We start from the raw sequence: 23,450 nt of genomic DNA on the forward strand, positions 1-23,450 counted from the left end.
GATGTTCTTCATCTCGCAGACTCTGATTGTATCCTATCCTGTATATTGTTTTTTTTAAAAGGTTATTGAATGGATTTCGAATGCATTAAAAAGCGTTATACATTATTATATTTCTAGGGTTAGACTGGTTGTCTCGTTCACACAATGTTTAAAGATTGAGCACTCAAACAATCAAACAAAGAAATAAAAAAAAGATCAAACAATGTTTCCAAAATTATCCAGTGGCCAGTGACCTCGGATTTTTAAAATACTATTTTACTACTTCAAGTCCAGTACAGTATGTGGAGCTATATTGTCTTGCAAGATCAAGACATAGCACCATTTTCAACTACGGCACCTACTATTTGGACAGAAATATTGTCTTGATATATTGGACGCTGACTTGACTTGAAATGAAGGCAAATGAAGTTTCATTATTCCATATACAGGACTTAGGACTTTAACAATAAGACGTAAAGCATCAACACAATCACCTCATCTGCCATCAATATCTGTGAGTTTCGCTGTCGGAAGTGAGAACAAACTATTCTGACAGTATAGCTCCATTATAACTCTTTCAACCATACAATTTCAAGTGATAAGACTATTGAAAAGACTTGAGATTTCATATTATTTTGTGATAGGATACAAGGCTGGTTCAGTAGCCTGAAGTGTCAATTCACTGTGCAAAGTTGCGTCCCTTAGCCATTCAAGGATCCGCCGATCTCAGGCGCGCTGGTTAAGCCAACTCACTCAATGTACATGTGATATGATGGGTAAATGAAACACTACCTATTTTGCACAACTTTTATATTTATCTATTTTCGTTGAATCCGGTTGGGAATGCATAAGTCTCTATGGCTGCTCCTCCAAGCGGTTCCATTACACCATGTACAATGTTGACAACTGGCTAGAGTATGCAGCCACTTCGTGAGCGGCGTGAGGCAATCAAGGATCCAGACATGCTGCACGACAGTTTCCACGGTACATGAACCTGTTGCTGGTGAACATGACACCCTCATACTTATTAACATATATCATCAATATGCAACTCCTCATGTGTTGGGTCGAGGTTTAATCGAGTTCTTTACGCTCACGTTAGAGACAGTTTGAACACACTTTATGTGAAGTTGATTGCGCAAAAACCGCGGTATTCCTCGTCTAGCACAAGAAATGAGTGAGCGAGTGTGTTGTAGCTGCCAGTCAGGATAATAGTCGCTCTAAGCCGACAACAGCAGGTGACAACATAGCGCATGTTTCTGTACTCTAAACACTACAGCCTGATGCCGTGGGGTCATCAAGGAGAAACATGGCCAGGTGGGTCTTATAGCAGCTCCCACATCCTTGTCGTTACCAAGAACATGGTCAGGTGGGTCGTTTAGCACACTCACGCACGCACTCTCTCTCTCTCTCTCTCTCTCTCTCAATCTGGCACCTGTGGACAATCGGGCCAGACACATCCAGTACTCTTGCTTCTCACCAATGTCATTCTTGGTCGGAGTGTCAGAGTGTTTGAGTTACGTATTGGAATTACACAAATCCTAAATACTAACAACACGTGCCCCGGAGGTATTCGGAGCACGGTGACTCTCGCTTCATCATTACTCTGCATGGACATATTTAAGATGAAAATCAGAATTTGAATTTGCAACAAAATAGCTGTGACAGTTTAAGAAAGGATTGTTTGTCATGCTTGCAGTGTGAGAGTCCAGTGAATGTGTTTTGCTTTGTCAAGTCTCCTCAGGTCCTTTCATGATCAGGTCTCCTCATGTCCTTTCATGATCAGGTCTTCTCAGGTCCTCCCCGTTCGTGGGATACTGCAGATTACTGTCAAGAGAGTAAACACTTGAGCATGACAAGTATTCCTCTAACAGGGTCGCGCTTCACAAATACCTTTAGTACACACTGATGTCAACCCCTTTCTTAAAATCGATCTTAAGCAAACAGACTTTAACTTTAATAACAACCACCACAATACTTCCTGGAGAGGCTTTAAGGGATCGTGATAAAACATATTTCCCTTGAATATCAAGTTCATATTAAGTGATCAGAATCAGCTAAGCGTTCAGGAGGATCTTCAAGTGACAATAACAAAGAAACTGATTTCCAATAACTATGGAAGCGCTCTTCTATTTAAGTTTCCATTTACAGCTGAAGAACCAGAATGTTAATATTCTCAGGCCAAGTGAAAATTAAGCTGACTAAAAGGCTGACTCATTGACAACATTCTCTGCGTTATCTTTGTTTACAATTGCCCCTAAAATCACCTTGTTCCTGTACGCATGTGTGAATGTGTGTGTTTTTGTGACTGATGAAGAGAGGAGGACAGTACATGTTGTATGCGTGTACATTGACATACCAAATACACACAAGTCGTCCGGAATAAGCCATTTAGTATCAGATTATACATGTTTTTGTGTAAAGTTCTTTCAATGAAGGAGCAACCGGTCACATCACACACTACCGAGTGAATGCTGGCAGGTCTATGAAATGAGTAAGTAAGTAAGACACATTCCACTGGGCGCAAAAGGCAAAATAGTGATGAAAATATGAATGGACTACCGAAATCCAGCAACATACCAGGCGCCCGCGAGAAGGGTAAAAATGCCCTGCTCCACCAGCAGCACCCACCACTCACACAATTTGCATGAAAAACTAAGTGTTTGTTTGTTGCCTTACACCACACAGCAGTCACAGCCATATGGCAGCGCCCAAAACACAATTGAGCCTGGACCAGACAATCCAGTGATACTAGAACAGACAATCCAGCGCCTTTGCTAATGTTGTTAACTATATATCACGTCAGCTGCTTACAAGTAAAGAGAAATACTAGAGAAATATCTTCCTTTTCCAACACAGAGAGGTGTGTACGTTTTGCAACACAGAGTGGTTTGTCTGTCGGGGTGTATGAGAACATTTTATGCCTTGGCCCAGACAATCTTTTACAGTCGACTTCTTGTAGTTGGCTTTTTTACGACACCCTCGAATAATCACCAAATAATTGCCCATTTCAGTAAAGATGACACATAGCGTGATAAAGCCAAAGAAACATGTGTTAAACATGTCGGCATGTCATGTGAGTTGATTGGTGTAAGAATCATGTCTGGACGCTCACCACGTTAAAGTCAGTTCTAGTTCATGCGACTGGTTAAGATCCGGGGTAGAATAGGTCTTCAGCAACCAATCCTTGTCGCTTGTGGTAAGAGGCGGCAAGCGTGATCGGCTTGTCAGGCGAGCCTGACTTGTTTGATGCATGTCATCGTGTCCCAATTGCGTGGATCGATGCTCATGATGTCAATCACTGGATTGTCTGCTCCAGACCCCCAGCCTGTCCATTTACAAACCGCCGTCATATAGCTGGAATATTGCTGAGTGCGACGTTAAACAACAAACAATAACAATCAATAATCTAGTTCATGCAAGATACAGGCAACTCACCAGCCGTGTCACCTTGCTGTGAACAGGTCACTGAAGTACCAGCCACACATGTCGGAAGAACAAATATATGGTCCCATATTTTACCGTCCATGTTCATCCCATAAATCTCATTTCTACCCTGCTATTACCGTATCTTGCATTCTGCTTGTTCCACCGGAGGTATAGAATTGACGTCATGCAGTGATACGTTTCTAATGGCAAAGGTTCATTATATGCACTCGGTTTGTCATTGTTGGTAAGCATGCATCATGAATGTCATCATGAAGTCGGATAGCGGTAATGGATCTACACATATAGTTTTGCATACTTAACTTTGATGATAGATATAGCAAGTACAATCAAACATACTAAAAAAGGGTTTTCGGCAATGAGTACTTAAAGGTAATTGGAGCAATGCAAATATTGCACTGAAGCTGCCGACCAATATGAACGAAAGTACATATACCATTCCATCAGGGAACCATTATGTACGCAGGTACCTGTGTCATTTTAGGTATTTCTGAAGAAGTTCACTCCAAATTCTCACTCTCAGCAAGTGGTATCGACAAAACATCATTGCCCAGCCTTTATGTCACGATGCGATCTGGGTGAATATGGTAACACAAACAAAACACTAAAATCTATTTTCCTAAGGTGTCCTGCTTAATTTAGTACCAGAGAAGATCCCGCATGGCATACTGACTCCCGACTTATCCAGATATAGTGATATCATTCAATAATCATAAGAAAAAGGAGTTTCGATTGTACAATTCTGACAATGTCATGGGTATCTGTTAATGATTCACAAGCAAATGTTGATGGCAACAAATAAGATAAAACGTACTTTTACGGGGCACCTTGAAAGTAGCGGGACTGACCCCAGACATGCAGCCCTGCATACTTACCTTCGATAATAACAGTAGCAAGTGCACACATTATGACTCCATTTAGAATGACGTCATGTTACTTTTTTGCTTTTTTTATCGGCAGGACAACATTTTTGTGATAGCATACAAGGCTGGTTCAGTAGCCTGAGGTGCCAATTCACTGTGCAAAGTTGCGTCCCTTAGCCATACAAGGATACGCTGATCTGAGGCCACTGGCTGACCCAACACACACAATGTACATGTAATAGGATGGGTGAATGAAACACTACCCATTTTGCACAACGTTTAATACTATTTATTTCCATTCAATCCGGTTGGGAATGCATAAGTCTCTATGGTCGCTCCTCCAAGCCTCGCCATTACACAATGTACAATGTCGACATCTGACAACTGACTAGTGTATGTAGCTACTTAGTGAGCGGCGTGGGGCAATCAAGGATCCAGACATGCTGCACAGCAGTTTCTACGGTACATGAACCTGTTGCTAGTGAATATGACACCCATATCTCCTCAAACTTATTAGGATATATCATCAACATGCAACTCCCGATGGGTTGGGTCGAGGTTTAATTGAGTTCTTTACGCTCACGTTAGAGACAGTTTAAAAACACTTTATGTGAAGTTGATTGCGCAAAAACCGCGTCATTCCTCATCTCGCACAAGAAATGAGTGAGCGTGTGTGTTGTAGCTGCCAGCTGGGATAATAGTCGCTCTAGCCCGACAATAAAGCGCATGTTTCTGCTCTATAATCACAACAGCCTGCAGCCGTTGGGACATCAAGGAGAAACACGGGCAGGTGGATCTCATATCAACCCCAACACCCTTGTCGTTACCAAGAACAGGGTCAGGTGGGTCTTTTAGCAGCTCCCACACCCTTGTCTTCACCAGGAACACGGCCAGGTGGGTCTTATAGCAGCTCCCACACCCTTGTCTTCACCAGGAACACGGCCAGGTGGGTCTTATATCAGCTCCCACATCCTTGTCGTTACCAAGAACAGGGTCAGGTGGGTCTTTAGCACACTCACGCACGCTCTCTCTCTGTTCCGCCGGTGGTATAGAATTTACATTTAGCGTTGATACGTTTCTAATGGCAAGGCTTCATTTCATGCACTCTTGGTATCATTGTTTGTAAGCAAGCATCATGAATGTCATCATGAAGTCTGATACAGGTAATGGACCTACACAAGCGGGTTTGAATTCTTAATTTGGATGATAAATATAGTAAGTAAATTTGTCAGTAGACATATTCTATTCAGCATGTTTATGCTCACGGAAGTTAGGACAGCATTGAACATCAACTTACATTGTACATAACGAGAGGATAGGAGTTCTGAAATAAACATTGCTTCCGTACATTTGGACCATTGACAAATTTTGAACTAAAATCAATGCTCATAAACCTATCAAACTGACAAAGCCCCAAAATACACACCTCGTACGTTATCTGTCAACCGTTCAACAAACTGGAATAAGACATAGTCTTCAACAATTGAATTCCTCACACAGGTTCTTGAGTGCACCTTCAATCATGTTTCAACAGGTCGGCAATGTGATGATGCCACACCTTGGTACACAAAGTTCAAACAAACATGTTCATAAGCCATCATAACCCTATTTCAGAAATCATTTTTAAAGAAAATTAGAGAATTCTTGACGGAACTCCTCACAGCTGCATATTGATTATTTTAGCCCCGGTAGTCAAGCATTGCACACATGCTTTGTTTTCACGCAATGAATCATACGTCTTGTCTGTTTTTGCATCACCATAAAAATCTCGAACTAAGCAGTCATTCTAATTCAGACAAATAGTTTTAGTTTTAACTCTGTTTTGGAAAATTCCTATCCATCAAAAATAGCTTGGATTGTTTAACAAGTCATTCCCTCCTTGGGAATCTCTGTTGGGGATAACAGGTACTCCTTATCATTTTAGTTATGTTGCTCTTTTCATGAAGCGTAGGGAAATTTTGGGTAATTATTATTACGTTACATTTTTAAAACATTTGGGACCATTCCCACGTTCCTTGCAAAGTCTGTGTTCAAGTTGAACACTCGATCTGAACTTGAGGTTCAAAATTAATGTCAGTGAAACATTAACTTTTGCGATCACCAGTGAACCACACGTTTTACAAAACTGGTGTTCAAGTGGTGCTTAGACATGATACTAGGTTTACGATTTATGTAAATGTCATAAAACATGATGTTTTTCACACTCCTGACTTCATGAAAGTCGTCAAGGAAATGTTCCTTTGACAGCCTCTGACTGGATCCACCGCCGACGTTCAAGAATCATAAGTGCTTGTCTTAACAAACAGAGAAACAGGATAAGTCTAACACGATGGACGATAACGTTGCCACAGGTTAACTACCTCTCATGGCAAGACAGATATAGAGTCACGTGTTAGATACGTGGGGGTTCAAGTGGAGAAAAGAGGGGTCGAAGGAGCTTCAGGCGGAAGTGTCAACAAGCTAAAGTGTTCTCAACGGAACGTAAGTTAAACTGGTCCGGCATAGAAAGAGGTCCACGTGGATGCAATGAGACAAGTAATCGCCTTCTACTTGATGGCTACTCGTGTGTTGGTTTCATCGGTTCCATTCAAGAAATGGGTTCCATGAAAAAAGTAAATGACTTCATATATTTGTGATATTCTTCATGTCGCTGACCCGTATCATGTTTGCTACAGTTCCAGTTTTTTTAATACCCTTTCATGTATACCGAATGTATTTAAAAATCATTTTACGTGTGTATATGTTTCTGTTTATGTGGTACAAGACTTGACCAGTCTCGATGTTATAAAGTAATGGAACTTGGGGGGGGGGGGGGGGGTGGTATTCTTTGATTTTCAATCGAGATAAGACATTTAACAGCTACATCTACAAAACAAGATATATTTTTAAAACTGTTAGACTGTTTTTGAAAGACCAATAACACCTTACAGAAATGTACTTTGTGTGGCAGGCGACAACGTGAAGCTGTCAGAGCAAGGTGACACGAGTGGTTCCCCATATTATCTATGAGCGAGAAATTACATTACGTTCAGTAGGTGTAGACTCCCCGCCCGGCATGACCTAACAATATGTTGTGCTTTCTCAAAGTCATGACAGCATAGAAAATTAAGTAAGTACAGTCGGACATACATCTCAGGTAACACTAGGAACTTGTGTGTTGAATCTGTCCACCACTGAGCTTAAGTTTGCAAACTATTCCACAATTACTCATTGCCGCATTCCTGATGCGTGATTTCTATGCACCTTTAACTTTGCTTCATCAACAGGTCGGCGATATCGTGAAACCATTCTCAACAAAAAAACATAGAAACCTTCACGTTTGAGTTATTCAATGAATGGCCGATAATAGCACCCCAAACGCTGTGTATTGATTACTTTAGCTCAGATAGTCAAACATTTGACACATGCTAGACAGCGTGGACTCTCTGAACCATATGTCTTGTCTGAACAGTTATATTTTTGTATTACCTTAAAAACAAATAAACTCGATAGAGAAACACTTTTTGTTTCATTTCGGTTTTGGAAAAAATTCTTCGATTGTCAATCACAAACATCTCTTTGAGAATCCATTCAAAGCGTTTATTATGTAGTCATTATGTTGCACTGACGCTGGGTGTAAACCTGTTTGAGACATTTCTGAAAATGATCACCTAGTTTTGTTTTTCATGTCGCAGTGAGGAGTAAGTGTAGCATTCATTTCAAACTGCATTAATCGAGTAGAAATTGTGGGTGGTTAATTCTAGGTTAAAGGTTTTTAATCTTGTGGTTCAGCGAGAGCTCCTTGCCAACCGTCAATAAAACGTGAAAAATTGTGACGATCACCAAGCAACCACACTTCTTGCAAAACTGGTGTTCAAGTAATGCTAAAGACACCATACAAAGTTTTAGGTTTGATGTAAATGTCAGTGAAACATGAAGTGCCTTTTCCCTCCTGCTTTATAAATGTCCTCAATGAAATGTTCCTTTGACCGAACGGACAGCCCCTGACTGGATCCACCACCAAAGTTATATAAGGACACGTCTTAGCTCCATCAATGCATGCAAGACCACATCGAGAAAAAGGGTGAATCTCCCTCAATGCACGTTGCCACAGGTTACATTCGCACATGGCATGACAGATAAAGAAGCACGTGTCAGTCACTTAGGTTTCAAGTAGAGCAACCCTCGCAATAATGAGGCGGTGGACCGTCAGGCGGAAGTGTTAACAAAAAAATAAAAGCGTCAAAACGGAAAAACTATTCATAGAAATCTATGCCATAATAAGAGTCGCTAGTACGAAACCGACTATATCATGAGTATGTGTTTATGAATCACTATCGAATAGTGATGATACCAGGTGTTCGCGAAAAGGTGAGCGTATCCTGCCCGTCTGTCACAAACGCATGCAAAAGCAAGTCAATCGTTCATCTGAAAAAGAAACGTGAACATATTGTACAAGTCAAAAAAGGGAATTGCATTGGACATCAATTTTGGCACAAAAGCTTCAAATTTGGAAAAGTCCTCTTCATGTCTGCAATTAAACATTTTGAAAGTTTTACCTAGGCCTTGAATGTTGTAACCTGGATCAAACAACTTCTGAGTAAGAGTCGTATAGTGCTCTTTGAAATCTTGGAAGAGGAGCATGCTCGATTGTATCTCAAAAGTTGTGAAATGAAAACACCTAAGGCCAGAGCTGCAAGAATATTGCTCGACATAAAGGGAAAGTTGACCATAGGAAAGTTGAAGTCATCCCTCTTGTCATACAGTCTTGCAGTGAGTGTCTTGTCACTGTGAATCTTTGTGCATAGATCTAAGTATGAAACAGATGAGTGGGTCTCACTGGTCTCCTTTATTTCTAGTCAAGGTGGGTGAATCAATGGAATGGAAATAGATATCTGATGGTTATTGAACATATTCTCAATCAAATGTTAGACAGATACCACAGGAAAAGACGTCTAGTGAGACAGGTAATTGCTTTCTACTTGATGCCTTCTTTTCTTGTATAATGCTGTTTACGCCTGGAGTCTGCAAGGTATTATGGGTGTTGTTTGTAAAGTACAGACCAAGACAAAGCAAATACGTGCTAAAGCATCAACATAATCACCTAACCTATCATCAATATCTATGAACAACACTGCCGGAAATGAGAACGAGCTATTCTGGCAGTATAGCTCAATTGTAACATACTTTCAACAATTGCATTTCAAGTGATAAGAGCTGTTGAAACGAGACTTCAAACGTGTCCCTCCTGGAACCACCACCAACATCTCGTTTATCCTCCTTTTTGTAATAGGGGACACGGGTTGCCCAGAGAATCTCTGTGCGGTGTTGCGTCCCTTAGCGGTGCAAGGATCAGCTGACCTCAGATTGGCCAGAATTGCGATGTTTGCGATGTTTGTCTGGTTTCACGATCAGCGTCACTTCGGGTATTTTCCCATGTTATTATATACTTTTCAAAAAAAAGAAACACAATACGGATACTTTTGGCCATATAGGCAAAATTAGCGGGCCAATAGGTGTAAAAGGCAGAGGTTTAATGTGTTGTAGTGTCAATGACATATTCCAGATCAAAATGATCACAACAAGGACATGCATACCATGAGTTCGGAAAAACGCACCAAGTGCATTAACAAAAGGGTCATGGGGCTGCACGCTGTATTAAAGTGCGGGGATTTTGATTGCCTGGGCCCAGATTTTCGAAACGATCGAAGCCCTAAAATTCTCAGAAAGTAATTGTAAGGAAATTGTAGGCTATCGTAGGCTATTTTCGAAACTATCGTAGCCATAAGATATCGTAAGATTGTCGTAAATATAATATTTAAGAAAGTTTCGAAAATGCATCTTATCTTAAACTTAAGATATCTTATCTTCGAACGTAGGTTATAAAGATTAACCGTAGCTAAGATCGTTTCGAAAATCTAGACCCTGGCATAACTGTCAATCGAACAGTGGAAGTTCAACAACATTCCAAGATTAACAGATATGCAAAGATACAATGTCATAGGCTGCATAGGGTCAACACGTGATCGGCCAAGGTCGGGACGACCAAGAGTAACCACTACCGCCCAAGATCGCTACAGCCGACTGAGCAACCTACGTGAAAGGACGACCACGGCCACATCAACCGCATCCCAAATACACGGACAGCGCAGAATCTCCGACCAGACTGTACGAAACTGTTTAAGAGCAGCAGGTCTACGAGCAAGACGTCCTGTTCGACACTTCATATTGAGTCGACAGCATCGTCAACAACGACTACATTGGTGTCGTCAACACAGGGTATGGCCTCAACTGCAATGGGGAGATGGCTGGTTCAGCGACATATCAAGATTTCTCCACCGTCAAGGGGATGGAAGAGCACGGGTCTATCAAGGTCTGGCAGAACGTTACGCCGAAAACTGTGTACAGGAAGTGGGCAGGTTTGCTGGGGGTTATGATGTGGGCGGCTATCTCTCATCAAGGCAGAACAGGTTTGGTCCATATCAACGATACATCAACGAAATTCTCCTACCACACGTCTTCCCAATTGCAGCCAACGGCAACGGTGTATTCCAGCAGGACAACGTTGATGTGCTCACCTGACCCTCCAGATCCCCGGATTTGAACCCGATAGAGCACCTAAGGTATGATTTGGATAGACGGCTACGCTGACGTCAACCACACCCCAGACGTTGCAGCAGTTTGCTTTTGCGTTGCAGGCCGAGTGGGGTACTATTCCCTAGGGTCTCTTCCATGGGCAGGAGATGTCAGGCCGCTATCGATTCCAACGGGGGACATACACGTTATTGATGGTAGCTGACCTTCACCTTGGACTTTTCCTATGTCCCGATAACTGAGATGACTACAATCACCAAGTGTTCTATCCACAACATTGTGGCTCAATACCTTGAACGGTTCCTCGTATAAATGTAATTTCCTACCTCACAAAAATCTGGCTTTGCGTTTCTTTTTTTAAAGAGTATATCTGAAATACTGTTTCAAAGCGGTGTTAACACCCACTCACTCACTGTACATGTAGAAGAATGGATGTATTCTACCCCTCTTGTGTTGGTTCTGATATAAGAGCCACCTGCCCATGTTTCGTGTGAAGACAAGGGTGTGGGGGTTGTCTTTAGACCAGCCTGCCCCTGTCACTGGTGAAGACAAGGGTGTGGGAGGTGCCTTTAGACCAACCTGCCCGTGTCTCTGGTGAAGACAAGGGTGTTGTAGCTGCTATCAGAGCCACCTGCCCGTGTCTCTGGTGAAGACAAGGGTGTGGGAGTTGCCTTTAGACCAACCTGCCCGTGTCTCTGGTGAAGACGAGGGTGTGGGAGTTGCCTTAAGACCAACCTGCCTGCGTCTCTGGTGAAGACAAGGGTGTTGTAGCTGCTATTAGAGCCACCTGCCCGTGTCTCTGGTGAAGACAGGGGTGTGGGAGTTGCTATAAGAGCCACCTGCCTCTGTCACTGGTGAAGACAAGGGTGTGGGAGTTGGCTTTAGACCAACCTGCCCGTGTCTCTGGTGAAGACAAGGGTGTTGTAGCTGCTATAAGAGCTACCTGCCCCTGTCACTGGTGAAGACAAGGGTGTTGTAGCTGCTATTAGAGCCACCTGCCCCTGTCACTAGTGAAGACAAGGGTGTTGGAGTTGCTTTTAGACCAACCTGCCCGTGTCTCTGGTGAAGACAAGGGTGTTGTAGCTGCTAGTAGAGCCACCTGCCCCTGTCACTGGTGAAGACAAGGGTGTGGGAGTTGGCTTTAGACCAACCTGCCCGTGTCTCTCGTGAAGACAAGGGTGTTGTAGCTGCTATAAGAGCCACCTGCCCGTATCTCTGGTGAAGACGAGGGTGTGGGAGTTGCCTTTAGACCAACCTGTTCGTGTCTCTGGTGAAGACAAGGGTGTTGTAGCTGCTAGTAGAGCCACCTGCCCGTGTCTCTGGTGAAGACAAGGTTGTGGGTGTTGGCTTTAGACAAACCTGCCCGTGTCTCTGGTGAAGACGAGGGTGTGGGAGTTGCCTTTAGACCAACCTGTTCGTGTCTCTGGTGAAGACAAGGGTGCAGGGCCTGGTAGAAGTCACACTCCCGTGTTCCTTTTGACGACTAGGGTGTTGGAGCTGCTATAAGATCTCCTTGTTTCTCCTTGATGTCACCAACGGATGCAGGCTGAAGTGTTTAAGGTACAGAAACATCCGCTTTTTTGTCACCTGTTGTTGTCTGGCGAGGGCGACTATTATCCTGACTGCCAGCTACAACACACACGCTCACTCATTTCTTGTGCGAGATGAGGAATGCCGCGGTTTTTTTGCACAATCAACTTCACATAAAGTGTGTTCAAACTCTCTCTGACGTGAGCGCATAGAATTCAATTAAACCTCGACCCAACACATGGGGAGTTGCATGTTGATGATATATCCTAATAAGTAGGAGGAGATGTGGGTGTCATATTCACCAGCAACAGGTTCTTGTAGCGTGGAAACTGCTGTGCAGCATGTCTGGATCCTTGATTGCCCCACGCCGCTCACTAAGTAGCTACATAAACTAGTCATGTTGACTTTGTACATGGTGTAATGGAACCGCTTGGAGGAACGGCCATAGGCACTTATGCATTCCAAACCCAGTTCATTCGAAACATTCAAATTAAAGCCTTAAGTGCAAGAGGGTCACAAAGCACAACATCATATGGTTACTATTTGTATAAATTAAATTTCCATACTGAATACTCTAAGCCGTTGGAAACGAAATAGCACAGTTTAGATGCAGTTCCCACCGCTTTAGGATCGAATCAGGAAGGGTTTACTAAAGAAAAGAGAGAGCCCACTAATGAATACACTGTCAAAAACCTATCCATGTACAGATCTGAAGCAATGTGTTTTAGAAACAAACTGGCACCCTGATTCTCTGACAACCTGTATTACTGTTGCATCATGGGCCTTTGTCCTTCATTACTGAATGAATAAAGTTGACTGATTGACATGTTTTGTGAGGGGGTTTGAACGGTATTTCATAAATATGATGATGTGTAATTGTTTGAAGGAAAACCCGAAGTGATGATGATCGTAGACGTTTAACACTGGGGAGACCAGCGAGTGCGAATGAGACGTCAACACACCGAGAATCCTTTTACCAGGACCAATCTGGCATCAGCGGATCCTTGCATTGCTAAAGGCCGCAACGCCGCACAAGGAATTGGCACATGAGGTCACTGGGCCTCCAGGGTCCTCTATTACAGTACAGCATAAACGAGATGTGGGGGTAATGCCAAGATGGGCAAATGTGACGTCTCGGTCACTCTTCTCACAGTGATACACTTAGATATTGATGGCAGGTGAGGTGATTATGTTGATGCTTTACCACTTGTGGTTGAGGTCCTTAGCCCCATAGATTTCAATTTAAGACAGAAGAGTGGGGTTGATTACAAGCGGAGCCAGCATTCAACATATCCACGACGTCAGCAACACTTGGAAATTGCTCTTTCCAGTTTGATTTGCATTATATTGGTCTCAACAAACAGCAGACAAACAACTGGCAGACTCCAGGAGTAGATAGGACTGCACAAGACAAGATGGTTCCACACATTACACTAGACTGTAAACAGTCCCTGGTCCAAAAATAAGTTTCTGAATTAATATGTTTTAATAAATAATTTGCAAATTATTCCATTTGAATGCTTTGGTTTTGCGTACCTATAAAAGCAAAAATGAATTTGGCCACGCCCATTCGCACACTCCTTTTTCCTGATTGATGATGAAAGGGTGGGCGGGGCTTGTGTTGCATAATTGCCCTTACTGATGTCAGTGATTTCGTTAATGATTAAATAAGCACTGTAATAAGCATGTAAGTATTGTTGACATATTTTAGAAAAGAACTGACTTCAATTTTTCTTGTGAGTTTATCTAGGTAGAAACCTAAAGAAACCGATTTATTAATCTACGTAATTTACAAAAAGTCTGCAAACAGGTTTTGATATCAATAGTTCTCAAATTATTTATATAAATATAATTCCATAAATGCAGAGAATATTGAAGTCAATTCTGTACAAGCGACAAACATTGATTCAATTTTTGTTGTTCTTGTAGCAATATGCTAATTGGATTGTTTAAGGCAATGTCGGACATCCATTACTTTATAACATTCACACTTGCCAAGTCTTGTACATCATGTCAACAATATAAACAGTGTCACCCAAAACATACACTTACGTCTACAATGCGTTTCATGCCTTTGGCATTCATTAAAGGCCATTTGGAAAACTAGAATTAAAGACTGTGTACAGTCTAGCAGACATGACGGAGGTCAGCGAGATGAAGAATATCACACATATTTAAGGTCATTACTTTTACTCTGAACTGCTTCTTGAATGAGTAACTGTATCAATTTGTTTCTCTGTGTTCAGACAAGCACTTATGATGCTGAGTCGTTTCGTGAAAGAACGTCGGTGCTGGATCCAAGGAGACTGGGGAGTGTCCCAAATGTTCAAACCCTCAACCTAGAGTTAACCTCCCACCATTTCCCCCCAATTCATACAGTTTGAAGTTGGACATCCCCCTTACTGCTCAGTACGAAATCAAAAGCTAACTATTTGATGATCTAAAACATATATAAAACAGGTTACTACCCAGAGCAAGAACAACATAACTAAATAAGGATTACCTATTATCTTCAAAAGGGATTCCCCAGGAGATGTTGCAAATGACTGGTTTAACAATCTAAACTTTTTTTATGTATGGTAATTTTTCAAATCCGAATTAAACCAAAAAAACGTTTCTCTTTAGGATGCATGTTTGGTTCGAGTCTTTTACGGTACAAGTATGTATGCAATACTTGACTATCTGCACTGGGTAATCAATACGCAGCTGTTTGAACGCTCTTAATAGCCATTCATTGAACACCTCAAAAGTGGACGACATTCATGATGCTTGATTACAAAAAATGAGTCCATACGATAAACATTTGCCATCATAAACGTATCAACCCGTTACATAAATCTATACTGCAGACGAAACCGCAGAATACCAGATACGGTAAAAGCTGGGTAGGAATGAAATTTATGGGATAAAAGTGGACGGTAATACAGGGACAATACGTCAGTACTGACATGTGGGCAGAGTTGACACGGCTGGTGTTGTCCTTCAATGGCTCGTTCACAGCAAGGTGTTTATGGGTGGTGGTTTCCCTGTATCCTACATAATTTGGTTGGTTGTTTGGTTGTTTTACACCTCACTCAGCAATATTCTACGCCGCACTCAGCAATATTCCAGCAATATGACAGCGGTCTGTAAATAATCGGGTCTGGACCGGACAATCCAGTGATTGATATCATGAGCATCGATCCACGCAGTTGGGATCGATGACATGCATCAATCAAGTCAGCGAGCCTTACCACCCGATCCTGTTAGTCGCCTCTTACCACAAGCATAGTCGCATTTTACAGCAAGCATGGGTTGCTGAAGACCTATTCTACCCCGGATCTTCACGGGTCGTATCCTACAGGGGCGATCGGGTAGCCTAGTGGTTAAAGCGTTCGCTCGTCACGCCGACGACCCGGGTTTGATTCCCGACATGGGTACAATGTGTGAAGCCCATTTCTGGAGTCCCCCGCCGTGATATTGCTGGAATATTGCTAAAAGTCAGTCAGTCAGTCGTATCCTACATGAAATGGAATTTACTTTAACGTGGTGAGCGTCCAGAGCGTCCCACTCACCCAAAAATCAACAAAATCAGTTTACGCGCTATCGTGTCACTGGATTGTCTGGTCAAGACTCGATCGCGTACATGCCGCTGTTGTGTGGCTGTGGAAGACAACAAATGAGTGCGTGTGGTTTTACGCCGCTTTGACCAATATTTCAGAAAATATCACGGCGGGTGACGCCAGAAATTTACTTCACACATTGTACTCATGTGGGGAATCGAGCCCGGGCTTAAAAACTTGGCTACCTCACAGCCCTTGGAAAACAACAACAAACAAACAAACACTGACGACTTCACGCAAATTGTGTGACTTGTAGCCGCTGCTGGTGGAGCAGGGCATTTTCACACTTCTCTCGGGGGCCTGGTATGTCGCTAGTTTTCGGTGGTCCATTCATATTGTAATCACTATTTTGCCTTTTGCGCCCAGTGGATGTTCGATACTGATTATTTTCTGGCATTGTTTGTATTTACTCATTTCATAGACCTGCTAGCATTCACTTGGTGGTTTGTGATGTGACCGGTTGCTCGTCCAATGAAAGTAGTTGATATGTGGTGAAATTCACAAAATAACACGTATTTAAGCAATAATCGGCGAGTGGGAGTTGTTTATCGAACAATTAAACACCGAAGGGAGAATAAACCATAAAACTTTAAAATATATGCCCGTATTTAAAAAAGGATGATTCCCTGAAAAGAATCTGACCTCGGCAATGTCGAAAAGTGCATTTTACGATGCCCATTTTCAGGAGCAATTGTAAATAAGACAACGCTGAAAATGTTGTCGATGAGTCAGACTTTTAGGCAGTTTAGTTTTCACTGAGAATATATGCATTCTGATTTTACGGCTGTAAATGGAAACCTAGAATAGAAGAACGCTTCCACAGTCATCAGAAATCAGTTTCTTCCTTATTTTCACTTGAAGATCCTCCTGAACGCTTGGGTGACTTTGATCATTTAATTTGAACTTGATATTCAAGGGAAATATGATTTGTTTTAAGATCCCTTAAAACCTCTCCAGGGAGTATTGTGGAGTTCCTTATTAGATTTGAAGTCTGCTTGCTTTGGATTGATTTTGAAGAAAGGTGTAAAACACAAATCTCCTTGTATTGACATCAGTGTGTAGTGAAGGTATTTGTGAAGACCGACCGTGCGAGAGGAATACCCGTCATGCTCAAGTGTTTACTCTCCCGACAGTAATCTGCAGTATGCCACGATCGAGGAGGACCTGAGAAGACCTGAGAGGACCTGAGGAGACTTGACAAAGCAAAACACATTCACCAGACTCACACACTGCAAGCAAGGCAAACATTCCATTCTTAAACTATCACAGCTATTATGTTGCAAATTCAAATTGTAATTTCCATCTTAAATATGTCCATACAGAGTAATGATGAAGCGAGAGTCACCCTGCTCTGAATCCCCCCGGGGGGCGTGTTGTTAGTATTTAGGATTTGTGTAAGCAAGCAACAGTACTGAATGTGTCTGGTCCGATTTTCCCTCGGTTCCAGATTGATCTCTATCTTTGAGAGAGAGAGGGAGAGAAAGACGCGGTTTTTGCACAATCACCTTCACATGAAGTGTCTTCAAACTTTCTCTCTGAACTAACTTGATTGCCTCATGCCGCTCACTTAGTGATGATACCTGTTGAAACGAGACTTCACATCGGTAGGGCAGGATACGATCACCTTTTCGCGAACACCTGTATCATTACTATTGGATAGTGATTCATAAACACATACTCATGATGAAGTTGGAATCGTACAATCGACTCTGCTTTTGGAAGATTTTGTTTGTTTGTTTGTTTGTTTGTTGTTTAACGCCGCACTCAGCAATATTCCAGCTATATGACGGCGGTCTGTAAATAATCGAGTACTATGAATATGAAAGGGTTTTGTCGCTTGGTTTTTGGTAACACTTCCACCTAACGGGCCTCCGTCCCCTCTTCGCGATGGTTGCTCTACTTGAAGTGACTGACACATGATTTTTTATCTGTCATGCCATGTGCGTATGTAACCTGTGGCAACGTGCAATGTGGTAGATTCAGCCTATTCCTCGATGTGGTAGGACAGGCATTGATGGAGCTAAGACGTGTCGTTAAATAACTTTGGTGGTGGATCCAGTCAGGGGCTGTCCGTTTGGTCAAAGGAACATTTCATTGAGGACATTTATAAAGCAGGAGGGGAAAAACAATTCATGTTTCATTGACATTTACATCAAGCCTAAAACTTTGTATCGTGTCTTAAGCATTACTTGAACACCAGTTTTGCAAGAAATGTCGTTGTTTGGTGATCGTCACAATTTTTTCACGTTTCATTGACTGTTGTATTGACGGCTTGCAGAGAGCTCACGCTGAACCACAAGAATAAAACTTTTAACCTAGAATTAACCACCCACCATTTCTACGCGATTGTTGCAGTTTGAAATGAATGCTACACTAACTCCTCCCTGTGACATGAAAAACAAAACTAGATCATCATTTTCAGAAATGTCTCAAACAGGTTAACACCCAGCGTCAGTGCAACATAATGACTACACAAAAAACGCTTTGAGTGGATTCCCCTAGAGAAGTTTGTGATTGACAATCGAACATTTTTTCCAAAACTGAAATGAAACAAAAAGTGTATCTCTATCGAATTAAGTCGTGTTTAAGGTAAGACCCAAAAATTAATTGTTCAGACAAGACATATAGTTCAGAAGGTTACAGCTGTCTAGCATGTGTCCAATGCTTGACTATCTGAGCTAAAGTAATCACTAAACAACGGTTGGAGTGCTGTTATCACCAATTCATTGAACACCTCAAACATGAAGATTTATATTTTTGGTTAAAATGGTCACGTTGGGCGAGGAGTCTTCACCTGCTGGATGTAATGTAATGTCTCCTTACCAGATACAGACATATGATTGTATTTCCCGATACAGCTTCTGGCTCTGTGAAATCAGTGCACACCTTGAGGTCGCACGTATCAGATCACTGGAAACCTAACTATTACAACTAAACGTCATGGGAGTTCTTTTGCGTAGGAATCATATGTATGTTGATTTAGCTGATAAAATATCTTGTCTCTATACGGAATCCCAGAATACCCACCCTGCTTAAGAATACCCAATGGTTGGTCCCTTCAGACATGATACCAGGTTTCATTTCTGTGGTAACTTTCCATAGAACAGGAAGTTGTACCCCTCCATACACTTGGAAATTGCACTTTTCAGTTTGATTTGCTTTATCTGTGTCTCAACAAACTTTCCTGGCAAAGTAAATAGGACTCTCCAAGACAGTATGGTTCCACACACTTCACTGGACTGGAAACAGCCCTTCTTTCCAAAATATATATCTAAATTAATCTGTCTTAATAAATTGCCAATTATACCATGTGATTAGTTTTGCTTTATGTTTCTGTAACCCGAATATGAATTAGGTCATTGAAGGACCAGCAACCAGCTACCAAAATTACACTGTTGCAAGTTGTTTTTGTCTTTTTTTTCCATTTTATTAGTTTAGCTTTATGTTTGTGCAACCCGAATATGAATTTAGCCACGCCCACCAGCAAACTCCTTTTTCCTGACTGGCTGATGATAGGCTGGGTTTTGATTGTTTTGCATTATTGCGTCATGTTAGTGTTGTCGACTTATTTTTTATGGTTTTGCGTTTATGGATGTAAGTATGTGCCTTAAACTTTCAAATAGGTGTAGCGGATTTAGACAAGTGTGGAAACCGGTTTTTAGGTTTCCCTTCAAGAAATCTCTAAATTTATCCCGATAAATGCAAAGAAGATTGAAGTCTGTTCTTTACCAGCCTCACATTCCTAGTCTCAACATTGGTTCACCTTTTGTTGTTGAAGTATGTTGTTTTGATTATTGAAGGCACTCTCGGGCATCCATTACTTTATAACATCGAGACTGGTCAAGTCTTGTACAACATAAACAGAAACATATACATACGTATACTGATTTTCAATACATTCGGTATAAATATTAAAGGGAATTGACAAAAACTGGAACTAAAGAGTGGGTACAGTGTAGCAAACATGATAGGGGTCAGCAACATGAAAAATATCACAAATATTTGAAGTCATTTCTTTTTTCTCGGAACCCACTTCTTGAATGGGTAACTGTATTAATTTGGACCGAAGGGACCGGTCAAGCCAAGACACGAGTAGCCATCAAGTAGGAAGCGATTACTTGTCTCAATGCATCCACGTGGACCTCTTTCTGTGCCGGACCAGTTTACATTTCGTTGAAGAACACTTTAGCTTGTTGACACTTCCGCCTGAAGATCCTCCGACCCCTCTTTTCTCCACTTAAACCCCACCTGTCTAACACGTGACTCTATATTTGTCCTGCCATACGCGTAGATAACCTATGGCGACGTTATCGTCCATTGTGGTAGACTTATCCTGTTTCTCTGTGTGTTCAGACAAACACTAATGATGCTTGAACGTCGGTGTTGGATCCAGTCAGAGGCTGTCAAAGGAACATTTCCTTGACGACTTTCATAAAGTCAGGAGTGTGAAAAACATCATGTTTTATGACATTTACATAAAACCAAAAACTTGGCATCATGTCTAAACACCACTTGAACACCAGCTTTGTAAGAAGTGTTGTTCCTTGGTGATCGTCTCAAGAGGTTCATGTTTCACTAACATTAATTTTCAACCTCAAGTTCAGTTCGTGTGTTCAGCATTCAACTTGAACACAGACTTTGCAAGAAACGTGGGGATGGTCCCACATGTTCAAACATTTAACCCAGAATTAACCATCCACCATTTCCCCGTGATTCATACAGGTTGAAGTGAGATGGCAACCTTACTTCTTAGTATGAAATGAGAAGTAAAAATATTTGATGATCTGAAACATCTATGAAACAAGTTGCTGCCCAGAGAAAGAACAACATTACTAAATTGATAAGGAGTACCGGTTAACCTCAAAAGGGATTCCCCAGGAAAGGGTTGGGAATGATTGACAATTCAAGCGCTTTTTCATGGATAGGAATAATCCAAAACTGAATCAAAACATAAAAAAACCGTTTCTCTTTAGAATGACTGCTCGCTTCTTTTTATGGTAATAGAAAACAGCATTCAGACAAAGCATGTGTGCAATCCTTGACCACCTGGGCTAAAGTAATCAATATGCAGCTGTTGGGATGATCTTATCAGACATTCATTGAAAACCTCAAACCATAAATCTCATTTCTACTCTACTGTTACTGTATCTTGCATCCTGAAATCCGCTGGATTCAATCTATCTCATGACAAATGTACTTGCTATATTTATCATCAAAGTTAAGTATGCAAAACTGCTTCTGTGGTGCCGTTATAAGACTTCATGATGACATTCATGATGCTTGCTTACAAACAAGGATACTCCGAGTGCATAAAATAAACCTTTGCCATTATAATCGTATCAACGCCTAAGGTTAATTCTATACCTCAGGCGGAACAAGCAGAATGCAAGATACAGTAATAGCAGGGTAGAAATGAGATTTATGGTATAGATATGGACGGTAAAGTATGGGACCATATATTTGTACTTCCGCTAAGTGCAGCTAGTCCTTCAGTGACCTGTTCACAGGAAGATGTTCACGGGTGGTGAGTTCCCTGTATCCTACATGAACTAGAACTGACTTTAACGTGGTGAGCATCCAGACATGATTCCTACACCAATCAACTCACATGACATGCCGACATGTTTAACATGATGTTTCTTTGGCTTCACCCTGCTATGTGTCATCTTTACTGAAATGGTCAAACATTTGGTGATTATTAAAGGGTGTCGAAAAGAATCCAACTACAAGAAGTTATCTGTGAAAGATCTATTTCGGCCAAGAAATTAAACATGCCCCTACGTGCCCACCCCGCAGACAGACAAACTTACCTGTGCTGCAAAATGTACATACACCGCTGTGTTGCAAAACGAACATATTTCTCAAGTATTTCTCTTTACTTGTAAACAGGAGATACATAATTAGCTGAACTTTTTTTTTATTTCAACGTAATCGAGAAAGGCGCTATCGTGTGACTGGATTGTCTGGTCCACTATCACTGGATTGTCTGGATAACTCGATGGTATATGTCGCTGACGTATGGCTGTGTAGTGCTGTGAAGTGTAAGGTAACAAACAACTACTTACCTTTGCATGCAAATTGTGTGAGTAGCGGGTGCTACCTGTGAAACAAAACATTTTTACCCTTTTCGCTGGCGCCTGGTATGTCGCTGGCTTTCGGTGATCCATTCATATTTTCATCATTATTTTGTCTTTTGCGCCCAGTGGAATGTGTCCGCAGATGATCGAGACTGATTATCCTCTGGCATTGTTTGTATTTACTCATTTCATAGACCTGCCGCCATTCACTTGCTGGTTTGTGATGGGACTGGTTGCTCGTCCAATGAATGTAGTTGATATGTGGTGAACTTCACAAAACAAGACGTATTTAAGAAATATTCGAAGAGTGGGATTGTTTATCGAATAATAAATCACTGCTGGGAGAAAAAAAACCATAAAGTTTTAAATTATTTGCCCGTATTTAAAAAAGGATGACTCCCTGAATAGAATCCGACCTCGGAAATGTTGAACAAGTCCATTTTACATTTGATATTTCCCGCATATTCTCACAATCCTCACGTCGATTATCTGTACCTTGTCTCCTAATACCGATTGTCATATGGTTCCCACAGTTGGATGTGTTCGTTGGCCATTGCGTTAATATGCGTAGCCCAGCTATATCCATGGGGAACAACTTACTTGACACTTGCCTCTAAAAAAAACGTCATCCAATATATGACGTCATCAAGTTGCGAGCGCATTTTCGATTCTCCACAAATGACGTTATGATAGAACAATGTTTTATCGTGAAATACACCATGCTTCGTTCTTCATTGTTCTTTGCGATTTATGGGCGTATCTATCTTGCATAATCTTAAACTAAATGGCTTATTCCGGACGACTTGTGTGTATCTGGTATGTCAATTTACACGCATACAACATGCATTGTCTTCCTCTCTTCATCAGTCGAAAACACACACATTCACGCGTGCGAAGACGCACATGATGCTTTCAGGGGCATCGGTAAACAAAGAAAACGCTGAGAATGTTGTCGATGAGTCAGACGTTTAGGCAGTTTAATTTTCACTGATAATATTAGCATTCTGGTTCTACGGCTGAAAATGGAAACCCAGAATAGAAGAACGCTTCCACAGTTATCGGAAATCAGTTTCTTCATTATTGTCACTTGAATATCTTCATGAACGCTTAGCTGATTTTGATCACTTAATTTGAACTTGATATTCAAGGGAAATATGATTTGTTTCACGATCCCTTAAAACCTCTCCAGGACGTATTGTGGAGATCGCTACAAGAGTTGAAGTCTGCTTGCTTTGGATTGATTTTAAGAAAGGTGTAAAACACAAATCACCTTGTATTGACATCAGTGTGTACTGAAGGTATTTGTGAAGCCCGACCGTGCGAGAGGAATACCCGTCATGCTCAAGTGTTTACTCTCCTGACAGTAATCTGCAGTATGC

This window comes from Haliotis rufescens, unplaced genomic scaffold (assembly GCF_023055435.1).
Source record: "Haliotis rufescens isolate VD_foot unplaced genomic scaffold, xgHalRufe1.0.p SCAF_20, whole genome shotgun sequence".
NCBI classification, from domain to species: domain Eukaryota; kingdom Metazoa; phylum Mollusca; class Gastropoda; order Lepetellida; family Haliotidae; genus Haliotis; species Haliotis rufescens.